The 21224-nt window shown below is 37.7% G+C and overlaps 1 protein-coding gene across 3 annotated transcripts in view; it reads right to left on the reverse strand.

Moving 5' to 3' along the window:
- LOC143517689 (uncharacterized) overlaps positions 1 to 21224 on the reverse strand; it is a 121106-nt gene that overhangs the window by 49832 nt on the left and 50050 nt on the right. The gene's annotated exons all lie outside the window — the stretch shown is intronic.

Genomic DNA, 21224 nt, shown 5'->3' on the forward strand with positions numbered 1-21224 from the left:
CTGTGTAAGAAGACTTGTTTTACGTGCGCTGTCTGCGCTATTTGTTAAAACGTTACGTCCGTTGAAGCCAGGAATTCTGTTTCGTCTTTCGCCGCACTCCGGGCGTGACAATTGTGATGATCTACTCCCAAACCTGTGAGCAAGATTAGGGATGCAATTCAACCCATATCTGGTAATACATGAAATAAATATAATATTTAAAATGGTTATGCAACTTAATAAAGCATAAGAGATATATCTACTTAATTATATACAGAAGATCTATCAGTTGCTGACAACTTTCTGCAACAGTAATTACAATAATGTATTATTAGTCACAACAAATATGCTGAGACTAATTAATAATAATTTGATTAATTATTACTAATTATTTGAGTATTTATATCATCTATGGGAAAGTGCAGTATGATTATTAAGCTCCAATATGAAAGATGAGTAAATATGAGTGGTGCTTACCAGAGAAACGTCTGCAGAATTCTCAGGGTATCCCTCTCTCTCTCTCTCCCCCCCCTCTCTCTCTCTCAAATTCAAATTTCTCTCTCTCTCTCTCTCCAGCAGTGGTGTTTGTGTGTCGTTGTGCAGCTACTGTTCATGCACTGATTGAGGTGTCCTGTACAACATTTATACCTGAGCTGAGGGATCTGTGTACGTGTCAGAGGACTGAACAAAAGGTGCATTTTTTAACTGAGTTCCAAACCAGTTCTTCAGCGGATTCTTTAGGCCCGTCATCGCTTCACCAGTTTACTTCCTCTTACCGTAAGAAAGAAATTGCAAAATTTAAACAGCAAGAGAGCAGGAATGCAGGGTCATTCATAGCGTGATTCAGTAAGGAAACAGCAAAACACACTTGTTTAATAGCTTGTTTGTATTCATAACAATAAATGCCAATAATGTCACATGACTAGTGAATTATAATAATATCATTTAACATTGTGGTAGAGCACTAGAGTGATTATACTAGACTCCTGTATTAGTCATTGTGATTGAGCACTAGAGTGATTAGCAGAATAGATCTGTCCTGATGCCTTGACAACAGCTTTGAACCCTCTCAAAATTCTCACTCATCTGGCTTCTAGATATTTAGATTATTTTGTGTACTGGGAGCTAAAACTAGCTTGTGGGATTTTTTTTATTATCATGGATTCATATTTTAATTTCACATACATCACACCTGTTCAGGAAGATTCTGCTGGTCAGCCATTCAATCAGTCATGTGATCATTCAATCAGTTATGCGGTCATTCAGTCAGTTATGTGGTCATTCAGTCCCTCATGCGGTCATTCAATCAGTCATGCGGTCATTCAGTGATACAATTATTCAGTCAGTCAGTACATCTGTCAGTCATTATGACCGGTCATCATAATTGGTTGGTCAGTAAGCTGGTCAGATATTCTGTTGATCAGATGTTCATTGTTTCAGTCAGTTACTCAGGATTGTTCTACTGTGGTAATATGGTGGGATTGTTGTCATTCCACAGAAGCAAGGTTTGTCTGTATATCTGGTATGGAAAGCAGTGTCAGAACACAGATAATACCTTTGAGAGTATTATAAACTGCATATCTGGTATTGACTGCTGTGTATAAACTGGATATCTGGTATTGACTGCTGTGTATAAACTGCATATCTGGTATTGACTGCTGTGTATAAACTGGATATCTGGTATTGAAGGCTGTGTATAAACTGGGTGCCTGGAGCTACACATGGTGTTACAGAAGCAACACAATGTCAGATAGAAGTGTTAGCTTAGTGTGTGCAAACTAAACCACGGCTCAGGGAGCCCACCACTCCTTTACACTCCCTCTCTCTCTCACACACACACACACACACACACACTATGGATCACCGCTCCTCTACACTCTCTCTCTCTCTGTCAATCAATCAATCAATCAAAATTTGTTTGTATAGCGCTTTTCACAACACATGTTGTCACAAAGCGCTTTACAGGATTTACAAGGTTAACAATACTATGGGTCCAGATCCCTAATGAGCAAGCCAAAGGCGACAGTGGCAAGAAAAAACTCCCTATGATGGTGGGGAATAGGAAGAAACCTCGGGAGGACCAAGACTCGAAAGGGAACCCATCCTCCATTGGGCGGCCTGTTAACACACAAATTACACAAAATCAAATTATACAGACGAACACACAAGTCGCACACAAATCATACAATCAGACTAAGTATAAGGTAACTAGAATGAAAATTCTGTGTGTTGATATTGTCACTGTAAATGTCTTGTGATGAACTCCAGGTTTTCATTCCATGTCGGAGCAATGATACTGGTATTACTGGTACCGGGTTAAACTAAATCATAAGAAAATAGTCCGCCCTAAGTTTTTAACTAATATTCAGACTTCACATCAAATTATTACAACCTATATGACCGATCTGAAAGTTGGATTAATCAATATTCGATCGCTCAACTCAAAAGCAGTTTTTGTAAATGAACTTATAACAGAACAGAAAATTGATATTCCATGTCTAACTGAAACGTGGATTCAATCTGGTGATTATTTAACTCTAAACGAAGCCACTCCTGTGGGATATAGTTATATACATAGACCTAGACTGTCAGGCAGAGGAGGTGGAATATGTATAATCTATCGTGATTGTTTAGAAATTCATCAGAAATACTTAGATATCTCAAACTCATTTGAGATGCAGTCTATTAATGTAATTAGTCCATCTGAAAATAAAAGTGCATTTTCCCTAACCAATGTATACAGACCACCAGGGCCTTACTCAGATTTCTTAAACGATTTCACTGATTTTGCAGCAAATTTAGCAGTATGTAGTGACAAAATAATAATGGTAGGAGACTTTAACATACACTTTGATAATGCGGAGGATCCACTGACAAGGGCCTTTACTTCTATATTGAACTCTGTCGGCATTAAACAAAACGTAATAGGACCTACACATAATCAAAATCATACCCTAGATCTAATCTTAACGCTGGGTATCGACGTAGATAATATAAATATACTTCCGCAAACCGTAGCAATCTCCGATCACTATTTAGTCCAATTCGATTTTCACCTTAACATAAATACCCGCCCATCTCCTCGACAGTGTATAAAGCGCTCGATAAATTCATTAACAGCAACACAGTTTATTGAAACCCTTCCTGACTTAACTGCTTTAGCCCACTCGCCATCCGATCCAGGAGAGTTAGATAGTCTGACCGACTACTTAGAGAATACTTGCAGATCAGCTCTAGATATGGTAGCCCCACTAAAATATAAAAAAGCTAGATCCAAAAAGCTCGCCCCGTGGTACACTGACCAAACTAGAAACTTAAAACAAATAGCACGTAAATTAGAGCGGAAATGGCGAACTACTAAATTGGAAGTATTCCACTGTGCCTGGAAGGATAGCATTATTGAGTACAAACGGGCACTCACCAAAGCATGCTCAGCATACTTAGCCTCACTGATAGAGAAAAATAAAAACAATCCTAGATTTCTTTTTAATACTTTTTCTAAACTTACAAAAAATCAAGCAGGCACAGAACCTCAGATTCCAGTAAACCTCACTAGTAATGTATTTATAAATTTCTTTGATAATAAAATAGAGAATATTAGACAAAATATAAAACCCTTTATTAGCAATACAACTTGTATGTCATCTGGTTTGGTTGATATTGATTTAAATTACATACCGGGAGAAAAACTTGATGCTTTTCATCCACTCCCAAAATCAGAATTAGAGAAAATAATTTCTTCCTTAAATTGTACTACCTGCACACTAGACTCAGTTCCCTCAAAGTTATTAAAAGAGGTATTACCAGCTGTAACTGAACCTCTTCTAACTATAGTTAACTCATCCATTACAATATTAGAGATTTGATTAATACTTTGACTATTCAAAATATATAAATTATGATAAGCTGTTGATTCAATACTGTAATGTAAACAAACTATGAAGGGATTAAGATGAAAATCACAACAATTCCCCCTTTTTGATCTCTAAATAGATCAAACTTTAAGTTAATCCAAAACTACCTTTTCATCTTCTGACTCCAACTATGACATCATACCCAAACGCCTTTGTGGTTCCTCCTTCTCAATCTTACTGCTGATTAAGCTTCTCACTAAGCTTCTTCTACATTGGAATACAACATTTACCTGTAATCATAAGTCAAAAACATACCCACAGAAGTTAACACAGACATAATAAGACAGTTAATTCAATTATCTGCTGTCGTGTCCATTTAGTATAATCTGATCCATGAATGCCTTATATCTTAATTTCTGACGTATTGTCCAGTGATGGTCCCAGTGTTGGGGCAGGTCTAAACCATACTATGTTTATCCTAATTAGGCCTAAGGGGTCTTAACCCGATTGGCGCACTCCTATTACTAGATATACGGTACACAACCTGTACTAGAGATGTGCCAGTACTCCAGATAAAAACATCCCAATTCTATTGATAGAATAACTAGGTTTTTGGTACGACGTGCTTCTCTCTGAAAAATAATGCTTACCTTTGAACTTTATTATTGCTAAATGGCCGTCCCAGCCGGCCAGTAGTATGATTATCAACTCCTAAAGCTTTATGTGAAACTCTCCAAGGGATCTCAGTTATGCAGCTACTATTACAACAATATTGGCCTTGACCCACCATGGATCCATATGCACAGGGGGCAGTCCCCTGTAAGGTCCTTTAACATGTTGTTAAATACTAACAATCACATTGCTACTACTTTCAATAATAATACAAAAACATATAGACAAACAATGTTACACAAGGCCTGTAAAACAACATTAGACAATATTACTGAACATCCAAATACATCACAACACTTTTACTGCAGCATCATCTATTCTTCTGCCCTGTTGGAGGCAAGATTATCTTCTTATCCCGCGAAGGAGGTCAGGGTGGACTACCTGATTGTCGAACCTCCGCTCTCAGGTGTTATTTTGACCTGTGGTTTGAGAGCTCCGTATCTCGGCGCGTTGGATGGGTGGTTCTGATGCTCAGCATCGGCTGAGGTGGTACCACGTTTCTCCTTTGCCCTTCAATCGGACAGTGTGATGTTCTCTTTAGTGACCTTGAATGGACTGGTCCACCTGGGCTCTGACCACTTTCTTTTGATGACCTTAAGCAGGACCCATTTGGTGACAGGTCCGTTGGTTCTGACTCCTCTCCTTGTACCTGGACAGAATAAGCTTCACAAATTACTTTTTTAGTTCATTGTAACCTTCTTTGTACGACCCCGAGTGTACCTGTCAGGTTTCGCAAGCGCATTGGGGGACCCCCGAAAACTTCACTGTCATGAGCTCAAAGGAAGTGAATCCTGCAACAAAATTCACTGAAGATCTTCTGGCCAACCATACAAATACCTTTGTGTACATACCTTTTCCTTTACCTTTACCATTATACTTACCATTTATAATCTCCATTTTAGCCTGAGATTGAGAATGATAAACCAACCCACATTTGTGTCTTAAACCCAAATTTTGTTCCACAAATTTTAGCTCCTAGCTAGTAAAGTGCATCCCATTATCTGAGCATACTTAATTTAGTATACAATGGTGCAGTATCCAGTAATTTTATCAACACTTTGCAGACTGACCTAGAGTCCTCTGCTCTGGTGGAAATGCTTCTACCCAACCTGAGAATTTATCCTCAGCCACTAACAAATACCTTAATCCCCGTATTGGTATTTCCATACCCATGTAGTCAATCTGAACTTCATCTCCTCTATTCATTGCATTTGTACAGAACCTCACATATGTGTATTTCCTTACATAATTCTCTGCTGCTGTAACAATGCAAATTTCCCCACTGAGTGATTAACAAAGAATTATCATATCCTATCTTAGCTCCTTTGGTCCAGGGAGCCTGCTTAGACCTTTCCTTAAAGCATGACAGCTGTTATGCATATTTCAAATATCACATTACTCTGTCCAGTCTGCTATTACGTCAGTATAGGTGCCATCAGTTAACCAAAATTTTTCTTCATTTATTTCTACCCACGTGCTACCCTGTGTGCCTCAGTTAACACTGGTTTGATCAATAGATTCTATAAAATTAGTTTCCCATTTGGTCCTTTCCAGACTTCCTTATTTCTTACCATATTTACTCAGCAATGCTATTTTATTTTAATAATAATAATTTTATTTAAGTACTCTATTTCTTTATTTTTTTTTTTCTGGGGTCAATTTTCCTGTACTTTAAGTAGCTCTAGGTCCTGTGGTCTGCCTTGCAAACCATCTAATGTGCTCCTATTTGCCTCTGTCTCTCAGCTTACCCCCTTTTGTTGTATCTCCCCCTTTACTGAAATATCATTCAGGAATGTATTTCAGAAACTTCTAAAAAGAGTAATAAGTTTTAATCAGTAATTTGCTAATTCCACAGCCTATGCCACTGTCTGTTTTTGTTTATTAAATTAAATTAAACTTTCATAAATTAAATTTAAAATAAGTCTTTCTTTGTGATGGAAAATACTAGCCAAATAAAGTTATTTTAATACACTAGTTATTACAAGATTTAAATTAGCTCACACTCAGAAAGTTAGTTGTTACCCGATGCCTTGTTGTACTGGATTTCCTTATCATGCTTACCTACTCCTTACCCATGTGACCAGGGTGTGAAGGTAATAAGATGTGTGGAGTGGCTGAATCTCCCATTATCTACCAGCACTGTTGCGCATGTCTCAGCTTTGCAGGGTTGCCGCCCCTCAGGCCCCAGTACATAACCTAGTTTACCTGATCCTGTAGCTGTTCTTCAAATTCCTCCCATGAATTGGATCCCCTCCTATGTCATAAGACAATATAACATGAAGTGGGTCGGGTGGCAGGACAAAGGTTCAATCAAAGTGATCTGGCTCCCAAAAAATGAACTGGGAGTGGACGCCCCTCGCGGCTCATGAGTGAGACTTCAGGAAACCCCTGCAGATAGCAACCGTGGAGGCCAGTCTGTGGACATCAGGTGCATCAGGTGTCCGCTGTCTGTGAACAGTGCATTTGTAATGTCTCTTCCACAGGTTAACAGGTGCAGTCCTTGATCTCAGGAACCTGTGTTTAGTGGCCTGCTGACCACATTGTACAATCATTAGAACAGTTCTGTGCAGACTTTGATATTTTCCAGCCAGAAATGATAGTCTTTGAGTACCGCCAGTGAGGGACAACATAGGGTTTGCCGTAGCTTTGCTGTCCGAGTTCTCATCAGGGCCCCGTCATTGCCCTGGTACTGCAGAAGGGTTTGGTGCTGGACCTCTGACCTCTGGCCCTCCTCCATCCTATGGTTTTGTGGGGACTCTCCTTCGCCCAATGACTCTCCTGAACACAAAGAGAGCATCCACCCCTCCTGCCACAACGAAGTTGCCAGGATCACTGTGACCTTCCTTGCCCCTTCCCAAAACCCCTTCTTCTAAAATTTAGGTTAAACCCATACTGTTGATACTATTGTATAAAATAATACACTTAGGGGACTTATTGAGGTCTCTGGGGCGGATCCCCTGTGCTCTGAGATCTTTTAGAGTGCAACAGCTTGCTCAGAGACATTTTATCTCTGCCCAGCTTCAAGAAGAGTCTTAACACCTTCCTGTTTAGATCTGCTTTTAATTAAGAAACTCCAACTTTATTCTAATTGCCATCTTACTTTCTTTATTGCAATATTATTTTATAATTTGTCACTCTATTACATTCCTTTATTATGTTTGATTTCTTTTATCTTTCATTTCTTTTAACATTTTTCTTTTTTGTCTATTCTATAAAACACTTTGAGTTGCATGTATGTTTGAAAGGTGCTATCCTAGTCACTTTAACTGGCATCAGGTTTCTCATATTAAACTGAAAACATACAGACCTATTCCAAAATTAGAAAAACATAGAAACATTGATTATTATTCAAAAAGCTACTTTCCTGGATTATATTTTCAAGGCCCACAGTGTAAACGATTTCAAGTATTCATTTTTATTATTATTATAATTACCACCACTCCTCTAAGTGTCCCAGAGCCAAGTTCTCTAGTTGCTGTCAGCTTGTCCAGTTTTAGCTATCCAAATACCTCACCGTTTCACTCGACATTTCCACCTCACACACTCGCTTTACTTACCCCGGTGTGTGTGTGCTATTTATAACTACTCCATCCAAGTCTCTTTTTAAAATGCAGTTTACACTTCACCCCACGGCATGCGTTCCCTTTTTTTAGCCTTAAATACTAATATCCAGTGTCAAGGGTAACTCGCGCATTTTAAACTCCACGTCGTCGATTTTATCTATTTGTACGATTCCTGTTTTTACATTAATTCCTGGATAACTTAGTTAGTGGGCATTACCGAGTTTAACTCATACGGTGGCTGTGGTGTATCTTCCTGAATATCTGCTGTGTAGACCCCGCTCATTCTAGTTGGTTATGAACAACCCCCAGCAAACAGTATTTGTACATGTGTCACAGAGCTAAATCTTCTCCGCGTTTGATAATTTTGCGAGTTAAACGTGCGCACTTTAGCCAGTTGGTCTATTTTGCGATGATGTAACAATTCTCGGTTAAGAGTCGGAGGCATATACACAAATGAAATTTAACTTTTTGCTTGCTCGTCTGCTTGTCTAGGCACACTGTCCCTACGCAACAGGTGCACGCGCTGAGGCATTTCTCAAGACGTTCAACTAAGATTGATTACTTAGTTACTAAATACAGAGGAGGGACAAAACCCATACTGTGTACAAACAATCCTGAACTTGGTTTATGATCCCTAAAGTATAGTTTTAGACTATGGGTTGGCCTGAAACATATTCAACACTCAAACAATGACAATATATGAACCTACAAAGTATAGTCTGAGACTAGGGGAGGGTGCAAAATTGAGAAATTTAACTCGGAAGTAAAACACAAGTAATCTCAGGACGAGAAAATATCCACGCACGATCACTAGGCTTTACCGATAAGACACAAGGAGAACCTATATATAATATGCAAACAATGCATGGAATTGAAACAGATGCAATAGACTTAATTATACAAAATGACCCACAGCACGCCTTACTTACTATGCAAATGAATACTCAACGTAATCGCCAAAGACACAAGGTACAGCTGATACTAAATATATGCAGGACCAAACCAAAGGGGAAACCTGAATAAATTAAATACGAATGAGGGAGGAGTCACATATTACATACGAGACTCTAATGTTTTATAATTAATTACATCTGAGGACACACGATTCTGTGTTGGTCACCCATACTGTCACATAACAGCCAGCCCTTCAAATATCACACTGCTTATGATATTCTTCAATAGTATAAATCACTTTACTAGTCACACTCATCTGTTCCACTAAGGTATTCCATACCCTTAAAACCAACATTAAATTCTACTTAAAACCATTTATAAAACTTGCATTTTCCTCACCAGTTACATACGTTGATAAAAACAGATACTCACCCGGAAGTTCTAAATATAGAACGAGAGTTCCGTTCTGACACCGTGAGGTTTTACCATCCTCAATCAATTCAGGTGCATTATCCGGCTTTTTGCTTTATCGAAATAATATTAATTTATGGACTCCTCAAGATCCAAAGGTTAATATCAATACCTAGCTAGCAAGACTCGAACTCTCGTCAAAAGAACGGATCGGCCGCCACACCACGGAATAAACCTTAAATAAAAACTTGTTAGTTTTCATTATTACACAAAAACTTGTTAGCTTTTATTTTGCCGGTAGGGACTTAAAACCCTTTTCCAATGGGACTCTTACCCATTTCCATAGTTACATATACTTTTACCTTTTTAGACAAGACTGGATTTAATTTAGAATCATCCAAGTACTGTCAGTTCACCACAATTTAGTTGCAATTCAAATTTTGCAGATTTGTTTTAACAGGTTCTGCTTTACCACTATTGTTGTGCCGGCACGGTCAAACTGTCAGTCATTAGATGAAAAGAAAAAAGTTCCAAATTTTTTGCAATCACGTCGGGGTCACCAAAAATGTTGCGCTTTAATCTTTTCTTACCTTAGCGCAGCGTGTTCGTTGATTGCAAAAGAAAAACATTACCAGTCTTGTCTTTAGCCTTTTATTAAAAAATACACATAGGCCTATTAATTAATTTAATACAGAGATCTCTGGAGAGCTCACATTACCTAATCATGTCACCCCATGTGCAGCTCTGAAGCTGTCTGCTCTCTTCACCATTATATATGCTTTCCTTCCTAAACATAGGAACTGCACATTCCATAGTTCAACCTACAGCTGTCTCTATTCTGGAAGCGAGGTCTTACTACCTGGCCTCACCACATAAGGTCACAGTGAGCCTTCTCTTACACATCCCATTTTTAGCCTACTGCAAACGCATAGAGTATTGGAAGGCATACAAGCGCTTACACCGACATTCTTACTAACAAACAACTTGATCAATAATATAATGTAAGCAAAACATATAGTGATTAATATTAGAGATTTGATTAATACTTTGACTATTCAAAATATATAAATTATGATAAGCTGTTGATTCAATACTGTAATGTAAACAAACTATGAAGGGATTAAGATGAAAATCACAACAGGTCCTGCAAGGCTCCATCTTAGGACCACTATTATTTACACTATATATGCTTTGGGCACATTGGGCACAGTTATAAACAAACCAATCAATCAATCAATCAAATTTTATTTATATAGCGCTTTTTACAACAGTTGTTGTCACAAAGCAGCTTTACAAGTGCCGAGTCCTAGCCCCCAGTGAGCAAGCCAAAGGCGACAGTGGCAAGGAAAAACTCCCTAGTTTTGAACTCATTGAAACATGGTGTCAATTTTCACTGCTATGCAGATGACACTCAACTTTACATATCAGCCAAACCCGATGACAAACTCAGTTTAGGAAAAATTGAGGCCTGTGTAAGAGATATTAAATGCTGGATGTCTCTAAACTTCTTACAACTAAATGAGGACAAAACAGAAGTTCTCCTTGTGGGCCCTAATGCCGCAAGAAAAAAAATTCCAAATTTAATGCTTAATCTTGCAGACTATCCCATTACACCTGGCACAGTAGCCAAAAACCTAGGCGTCATACTCGACTCCGACCTATCATTTGATAAATATATAGATAATACTACTAGGATAGCTTTTCTACATCTCCGCAACATTGCCAAATTAAGAAATGCATTATCACATGATGATGCAGAAAAATTGGTGCACGCCTTTGTTAGCTCTAGATTAGACTACTGCAATTCACTACTGTCAGGATGTTCAAATAGGAATCTAAATAAACTTCAAATAGTTCAAAATGCCGCAGCTAGAGTTCTGACCAGAACTAGAAAATTTCAGCATATTAGACCAGTCCTATCAGCCCTGCATTGGCTCCCAGTTAAATTTCGTATTGATTTTAAAATTCTATTATTAGCATATAAAGCACTACATGGGCTTGCTCCTGAATACCTCCAGGAACTTATTTCCTACTATGAACCCCCACGTCAACTAAGATCACAGGGTGCTGGTCTGTTATTAGTTCCACAAATTAATAAGGTAACAGCAGGGGGAAGAGCCTTTTCTTATAAGGCCCCCCAGCTTTGGAATAATCTTCCTAAATGCGTCCGGGACTCTGACACAGTCACAATCTTTAAATCTAGGTTGAAAACCCACTTATTTAGTTTAGCGTTTGATAATTAATATCCCCCTTAGATAAAGGTACAGATCCAGGGGTTCATAGACGAAGGGTTTTATGGTAGACTGGGACGCTGGTGCTGTCATCCTGTCACTGCTCATGGTCACTCAAGTTTGTTGACAGTGCAGTGGATGGATGCTATTGTCTCAGAATGCCCCCAAGCCTATGTTACCTTCTGGTTCTGCCTTTTTTAGCTAGGCTGTAATAATTTAACTTAGTGCCGGAGTTGCTGCCACACTCCAGAAATGTTTATAATTTCACCTGTCCTGTATATGTCCTCATACAGAGCAAATTTTCCCTGTCTCATTTCTCCACATGGCTGCCCGCCTGCTTGAGGAATAATGAGATGAGGAGAGACAAGCGATCCATCCTGGGCCGGCCACCTCCTGCCTAACCGGATGCCTACACCATGATGGACATTATTACATCTTTTACATTCTGTCTAAATGGACATTATTGCATCTTTTATATTCTGTCTACATTCTGTCTATATTGTTGTTGTTGTCATGGTGACCGGTGTCGGCCAGAGGAGGATGGGCCCTCCCCCTGAGTCTTGGTTCCTCTCAAGGTTTCTTCCTCATGGAAAAAAAAAAACTAGGGAGTTTTTCCTTGCCACTGTCGCCATTGGCGTGCTCACTGGGGGCTAGGACTCGGCACTTGTAAAGCTGCTTTGTGACAACAACTGTTGTAAAAAGCGCTATATAAATAAAATTTGATTGATTGATTGATTATAGGCTCCTACTGCAGTGTTACTCCCCAGGTGAACCTCGGAGAAGAAAGATATGTGATGTGGTAAATATGTAACAGATTAATCAAAGGCCAAAGTAAACAGATGAGTCTTTAGTCGAGATTTAAACATTGAGACCGTGTCTGAGTCCCGAATAGAGGCAGGAAGATTATTCCACAGTTGTGGAGCTTTAAAAGAAAAGGCTCTTCCACCTGCTGTGATCTTTTTGATCCTAGGAACAGTTAATAACCCTGCGTCCTCCGAGCGAAGTGAACGTGCTGGGTTGTAATGTTCAATAAGTTCACTAAGTTACTCTGGAGCTAAGCCATGCAGTGTTTTATATGTTAATAAAAGTATTTTATAGTCAATATGGAATCTAATTGGCAGCCAGTGTAATGACGATAGTACAGGACTATTGTGATCAAACTTTTTAGTTTTCATTAAAACTCACGCTGCTGCGTTCTGAACCAGCTGGAGTTTGTTTATCGATTTACCAGAACATCCAGCTAGAAGACTGTTGCAATAATCTAGACGAGAGGATATGAATGCATGGATTAGTTTTTCCACATCACTAGTATTTAATATGTTTCTAATTTTAGCAATGTTGCATAAGTGAAAGAATGCTACCCTAGTTATATTATTATTGTGTGTATCGAACGAGAGATCTGGGTCTATTGTGACGCCTAAGTTCTTTACCTCTGCGCTGGGGGTTATAGTAAAAGAATGTAGATTCAATGCTACATTACGTATCTTGTCTCTCGCTGCCCTAGACCCAACTATTATTAGCTCTGTTTTATCCAGATTTAGTGCTAGAAAGTTACACGCCATCCAATGTTTTATCTTTTCTACACACTTCTCGATTTTATTGTTTACACCTAAATCATCGGGTTTTGCCGATAAATATAGTTGAGTGTCGTCTGCGTAGGAGTGGAAACTGGTGTTGTGTTTATGTATAATCTCGCCTAAGGGTAACATGTACAGTGTAAATAGAAGTGGTCCTAGGACTGTCCCTTGTGGGACACCATATTTAACTTGCACAGATTTAGAGGTTTTAATATTAACACTTGGGTGGTTGACATGACATGGCTTTTTTTTGGTCCAAAGTGTCAAATATACTTAAATTATAGAAAAAATTGTAAAATACTGTGGTGATATTGTTCAGAAAGTGCTGTTTTATATGAATTTACAGAGCATTTATGGGATTAACATTCCTTTTTTTCACAATTTTCAGCCAAACTAGGAAAAGCTCATATGGACTGTCCCAAGCACATTTCACAAAGTTTTATTTTGAATTAAAACAAGAAAATTTATTAATTTTCTGTTTACTCAATAATATATTGATAACCCAGATGTCTATTTTTGAATCTGCTTGGCTAAAAGTTCAGGCACAACATTTTGACGCCACCCTTAACTAAAACATTTTGTCCCAAAAATGGATGTCATATAGTGTGACGCCATATTCCTTTTTTTAAATGGGCAATTGTTTGGAGACCTTTGGGGAGTGGGGGTCCTCCTTCTTTCAGGAGATAGAACAAAGCCTCAGAGAAACACTGAAAGTTACAAGGTGAGTCATCACTCTTCATGTTTACAAAAAAATCAAGTATATCCAGCAATCCTGCTTCAGTTCCCTTTTGGTGTGTCTTTTGGTGTGACACACTTTACACAAAAATGCCCAAATTAAATTACTTTTCAGTCAGTATTACCTTTAAAACTATATTGTCACATTGTAGTTAGCATGGTTTTATGGTGTTAGCGTAAAGGCACATTGCTTAATGTCATGCTAAGTACTTGAAACCTCATATGGTGTGACACATTATCATAAGGTGTGACAGGGTTTTCTTGTCACACCATATGATCATTTTGTCACACTATATGATATAAACTGCATAAATACATAAATAATGGTCTTGATACATTTTTATAGTTAATAGTTTGTTGAATATTTTATACTTTTAACATATTTTGATAATATATGATTAATATCTACACCAACTCAATTTGGTGAATCCCTGCTATCCCATTTTCAAGCTGAACTCATGTTAAACTACATCATTTTGTCAATCCTGTACAGTTATCCTGGTCCATGCATTAGTAACATTGAGACTAGACTATTGTAATTCTATTCTTTTTGGCCTACCTCAGAAATATCTACATAAACTCCAGTTAGTTCAAAACTCAGCAGCTAGGATTAACTCCAGGTCTCCTATAATTGAACATATCACCCCTGTCCTTAAAGAGCTCCACTGGCTCCCTGTTAACTACCGGATCCAGTATAAAATCCTACTAACTACATTCAAAGCTCTACATTGACTTGCTCCCTCTTATATCTCTGATCTCCTTAAAACATACAGTCCTGCTCGTACCCTCCGATCCTCGTCAGCCGGCCAGCTCACTCTCCCTCCTGTCCGATTGTCTACTGTGGGAGCTAGAGCTTTTAGCTACTCTGCCCCGTTTCTTTGGAATGCCCTTACTACTCAAATCCCCAATATTGACTGTCTACCTTCAAATCTCGGCTTAAAACCCACCTATTCACATTAGCATACTCCTGACTCCTCATTTTCTCTTCTTCCTGTATGTCCTATATTTTATCTGGCTGAAAGTATTTGAATATATGTAGATCTGTTTGTCTGATTTAAATGTATTAACTGTTGTAAGGTGTCCTTGAGTGCCATGAAAGGTGCCATCATTAAATAAAATGTATTATTATTATCATATTGTCACTCAAATGCTTCCCTTTATTTATTTAGTTTGAGGCAGATTTCATTAGATGACGAGCGTTGGCACACTTTTAACAGATTTTAATGATACAATATCAGCTTGCTGTTTGATCATCGTTTTACTTATTCTCATTTTTAAATTAATTTATGCATTAAATGTAAAAAAGTTCAATGACTTACCAAAGATTATTAGAATTCGTGTAACCAATATTCAGCAGATTAGAATAAAAAGTGTAACATCTAATGAATACAGTAAATGGATTAGTTAATGCCCTATAAGCATTGTTCACTACATTGAGTAGAATTCACTGTTCAACAATTTTGTAATTTTGCTGTAACTAAAAATGATTTCAGTCACTTGTCAAACCAAGTTTTGTTGTTTAGTAAATGCAGATTTTTGCATACAGATTGCTGTGTGGCATGATTCATCATATGGCGAGACACCATGTAATTTGGTGTGACATTCAGAATTTTGAAAAAAATGAAGGATTTTGATAATTAATCATAAACTCAACAATGTGGCTGATGGGGAATAGTGCCAGTAATAGTTACATGAATTTTGGTAATTTTATAACAAGATACTCACAAATTAATTTGAAGTATACTGAAAGATTGAGTAAAAAGTCTTCTTATGAGTGTTGATGAAGTAAATTAATACAAAAGGTAACATATTTGCACATGAGAAATGGTATACTTTTAAATAGTAATGATAAAGAATCAGGATAATTGACTGACATTATTACATTATATCCCTTTTTAATTTAATTCACAATAACATTCATGTCACACCATATGACAAATTTAGCTACTAAGACGGTAAACTGGTGAATAAATGTAAAATTCAAGGAAAAATCTACAAGACACATATATATTTGGAAATATAAGAGTTGATAGAATATAACCCAGTGATTTCCATGACTTACATTTGAGATTTTTTTTTAAACTTTTTTTTAGCCAAATACGTCAACCCCCCACTTACACATTGGAAGTGGTCGGTCAAATAATATCTACACCAGGAGAGTGCAACTCCTCTAATACCTACCGTGTTTTCTAGTCTATCCAGCAAAATGTTGTGGTCTACAGTATCAAAGGTTGCACTAAGATCTAACAGTATAAGAAACGAGACGAGCCCTGATCTACAACTGCTTGGTACCTGTGTTTCCGAAATGATCTACTTCCTCGTCTGCGTATCTGAGCAAGAAACAGAGGAATTAATGCGAGTAACCTCAGAGTGCTGGAGCGATCGCCATTAATGTCTCCTCACTCTGTGTCAGTTCATATGGCACTGCTAAACGCTCGATCCATCCTTAATAAAACGTTTATTTTTAATGATTTCTTAATTTCTCATAACTTAGACATGATGTTTTTAACTGAGACGTTGGGCGATGGGTTACGATTGGAGACCACGCCCCCTTCCTGGAACTTTGCCCACCTGGCTGCGGATTCTTCATTGTACCGCGGAATACGGGCAGAGGTGGAGGAATCGCTGTGGTTTTTAAACGTCTTGGATGTCAAATTCTAAATTGTGAGTCGTTCAACAGTTTTGAAGCACTGGTTTTTAAGGTAAATTCTTTTTTCCCTTGTCTCTGTGCAATAATATACAGACCTCCAAAACCTCACTGGGATTTTATCACTGAATTTTCAGAACTCCTTGCCTTATTGGTACCCATGTCTGATAGAATTTTATTACTGGGTGATTTTAATATACATATTTGCTGTCCTGATAGATATCAAGTTAATGATTTTATTCAGCTCTTGGATTCTTTTAACTTTAATCAACATGTTCATGAACCAACCCATATCCAGGGTCATATGCTTGACTTGGTTTTTTCAGCTATCATTGTTATTGATAAATTAATTGTCGAAGAGGCGAGTTTTTCCGACCATAAGCCTGTTATGTTGAGCTCTACTTTTACTGGGCATTTCCCTACTCCAGTTTCAGGTCACCTGTGTAGGCGTATCAATTCATCTATAGCCAGTGACTTTTCTAATGCGTTTTTAGACTGTGTAAAGTTAAACAATACTGACCTGAAACAGTCTAGTGTTGATATAGTCACGTCATTCTATCATAACTGTTCAGCTGCTCTTGACTCTGTTGCTCCCTTGAAATTTTAACGGGTCAAATCTAAAGTCCAGCCCTGGCTGAATCCTTCTACTCAGGAAATTAGAGCGGCTTGTAGGAGAGCTTAGAGGAAATGGAAAACACAAAGAATGAATGAATGAATGTTTCAATTTTATATAGCGCCTTATCAGGATACCCAAGGCGCTTTACAATTGTTAACACAGCTAAGACTACAAGTTAACCTTGATATATTCCAGAGTTGTCTATGCAACTATCAACTAGCGGTTAAAACAGCCAGAGAAGTATATTTTTTTCGCATATAATTGCTCAAAATGCCAATAGACCCAAAGTACTGTTCAGTACAATTAACTCTATACTTAATCCTGTATCTGACCTGGGACATGTACCTCCTGACATTAGTGAAAAGTTTTTAAACTTTTTTATTGGAAAGATTGAATCTTTTAGATCTTTCTTTCCTTATGCAGGTCTGGACTGTTCTCTTCCTTTGCAATGTATAGGGGTTTTCAGAGAATTTGAAACCGTTTCAATGTCAGAGCTTGCAGATTTTATGCTGAATATAAAGCTAACAACCATCCCACTTTACTTTTTGCCACCCCAGCTGATCAAGGCAACATTTGAGGTTTTAGGTCCATTTATCTTAAAAATGATTAATAGTTCCCTTGCTACTGGTATGGTCCCTGTAATTTTTAAACATGCTGTAGTCACGCCCTTGCTTAAAAAACCAAACCTAGATGCAACAATGTGTAGTAACTATTGCCCTATTTCCAAATTACCATTTCTAGCTAAGTTACTTGAAAAGGTTGTGTACTCTCAGTTTTTACCATTTTAAAGATCTAATAGTGTGTTTAATAGTGTGAATAGAGATATTTCAGTCAGGTTTTAAAGCAATGCACAGCACTGAATATGCCCTTCCTCATGCTGTTGTATCTAAGCTCTGCTTTTGATACAGTTGATCATAACATACTGATCGTCGTTTGAAGGAGTGGGTGGGGGTAGAGGGTGTGGCCCTAAGATGGTTTAAATCCTATCTGGAACATAGGACTTTTTCGGTAAACATGGGCAACTTGTTCTCCTCTACAGGTGATGTGAAATGTGTTGTCCCCACAGGGATCCATACTAGGTCCAATCCTTTTTTTCATTATATATGTTACCTTTAGGTCAAATTGTCAGAAAGCATAATGTTAACTTTCATTTTTATGCTGATGACATTCAATTGTATTTTCCTATTAGACCCAATGACAATGGCTCTTTTATGTTTCTAAAGAACTGTGTTGAGGACATCAAGAAGTGGTTGGCTGCTAATTTTCTTCATTTAAATGAAACTAAAACAGAGATTATCTGTTTTGGGTCTCCACACTGCAGTACTGTTGTTTCTGATAACCTTGGTCTATTACCAGCAAGTGTAAAGTCGTCAGTGAGAAATCTTGGTGTTGTTTTTGACTCTGACCTCAGATTTGACAAATCAACTCTGTGGTAAAAAGTAGCTTCTTTCACCTCAGAAACGTTGTAAGGCTAAAGCCTTTTCTCAGCTTTGTTGACCTTGAGAAGGTCATTCATGCCTTTATAACTTCATGACTTGACTACTGTAATTCTTTATACATTGGTATTAACCAGTACCTATTACAACATTTACAGTTAGTCCAGAATGCAGCATGCAGCTTTTTAACCGGAACCAAGAAAAGAGAACACATTACACCTGTCCTCGCCTCACTTCATTGGTTACCAGTACAATATAGAATACAATTTAAAATGCTTTTATTTGTTTTTAAAGCACTAAATGGGCTGGCCCCTTCTTACATCTCAGATTTGCTCCAATCTCCAATCAGGCAGTGTTCGCTGAGATCTTCATCTCAGAACGTACTAGTTGTCCCCAGGACTTGTTTAAAACTCAGAGGGGATCGTGCTTTTTCAGTGTATGCTACGAAACGGTGGAATAACCTACCACCTGACATTCGCCATGCTACCTCTGTCTCAGCTTTTAAATCAGGTTTAAAAACTTATTTATATAAACTTGCATTTGTTCAATAAGAAACTGTGGGAATGTTTGGTGCATTGATGTATTGTATGTTATGCTATTTTATTTTTGTTGTATTTTTGTACTTTACACACTATTTATGTGAATATGTACAGCACTTTGGGCAACCTTGGTGGCATAGAAAGTGCTTTATAAATAAAATGTACTTACTATTATCGGACGATATTAGTAAATCATTCACTACACTGATTAAAGCTGTTTCAGTGCTGTGGTTCGGTCTAAATCCTGATTGGAACTTTTCATGAATACCATTTGATTGGAGATAATGGCTTAACTGATTGGAAACTGCTTTTTCTAGAATTTGAGAGATAAATGGGAGATTAGAAATTGGTCTGTAGTTGGCTAGACGTTTTTTTTTTTTTATCAAAGGTGTAATTACTAGGGGTGACCTGCAATAGTCGCTGATTCGACTATAGTCGTCTATACCCCCTAGTCGACTATGAACGTCATAGTTGAATGTACCATTCTAACTGCATGGGGGTGCCCAAGGATGCAGCTAAGCGAAAAAAAACGTAGCAAGTAGGCCTATAAACATTTTTTGTTGTTGTTTGCTTTTAAATCCTGTTACTTGAACCTTTCCTTGTATTTTTTTGCTGTTGTGTGGCAATTTTTTTATATTTTCAGGCAGGCATATTTTATTTAAAATATTTTTGACATTTTGCACAGTGCCTGTCTGACAGTTCGATATGCGCTTGTAATGTTGCATACGAAGCAGGAGCAGAGGACACAAATGCAGAGTAGAGCACACTTTATAAAAGACTTTAACAACTCACGTGACAGTATCACATTACAACAGCAAACATCCAGACAGCGCGAAGACAGCTAGGCATGACGAACAGAGTATACATAGATTAAATCACTGACCAAGGACAAGTATCACAGAGAAGGACAAAACACATAGAGCATACAGAACAATGTACAACGTAATGAACCACGAAGACAGACAGCGAACAAGGAACCTAAATACCATTACTAACGAAGACTAGACAAGATACAGCTGACAAGTGTTATTAACAAAACAAACCACAATGAACTAATCATGATTGACACGGAAGGCAGAGCCAACTGTGACAGCGCACTGACGGTTAATGTTCTCTAACGTTTCATAAAAAAATAAATAAGTAAATAAATAAAAGCGGAATAAAACCAACCTACTGTGTTTATTAATTTATCTGAGTGTTTTAGGTTTTTACTTTGAAGAGGAAAAAAGTCCTGAGTGAGAACGGGATCCTATTTAAGGTGCTCTAAATAAAAAAAATAAATAATAAACCCAATTCGACTATTAGTCGACTAAAGGGAAAAGCTGACGAATCAGATTCGACTATGAAAATCCTTAGTTGAATACAGCCCTACTAATTACTGCGCATTTTAACTGTTTGGGCACATACCCTAGGTTAAGGGAGGAGTTATTCATATTAAGTAAGGGCCCTGCAATGGCTGGGAGAAGGTCTTTAAACCGACGGGTTGGAACTGGGTCGAATATACATGATGTAGACTTAGACAAATTAATCAGGGCCCGTATTTATCAAACTTCTTAGAATTACTCCTAAGAATGCTGCTAAGAATTGACTTATGTCTAAAATAATTCTTAGTTAAAAGCTGAGACTAAAATTTATTTATCAAGCCACTCAGTCTCACTTTAAGCGAAGTGTAGGAGTAATTCTTAAGTGTCAGTCTCAGAGCTGATTTACGACACCTGGCTGTGCCGCAAAGATGATCCTGGACGACGTTGTTTCAAAACCCCCTGCAAGAACCAATCACTGGATCGGATTTCATGTTCAATAATATTTCCTGAGAAATGTCAAGATAAAATTCAGAAAATGTTGCAGTACCTTCACATTTAACTTAATAATGTTGCAGTCATAATTTTGTGAAATAACACAGCGTATTTATGCAGTTAATAAACAATCCTAATAAAAAGAGATTTCATATCTACCTTTAAGTCCTATGTGACACGCACTGGTATGTATAATTTTCCCTTCTTTCTTTTGTTATTCATATGTTTTCTCTGATTTATTTTGGATAGTGCAACTGAATCACATTCAGGCAGA

This window comes from Brachyhypopomus gauderio, chromosome 6, assembly GCF_052324685.1.
Source record: "Brachyhypopomus gauderio isolate BG-103 chromosome 6, BGAUD_0.2, whole genome shotgun sequence".
Lineage (NCBI taxonomy): Eukaryota > Metazoa > Chordata > Actinopteri > Gymnotiformes > Hypopomidae > Brachyhypopomus > Brachyhypopomus gauderio.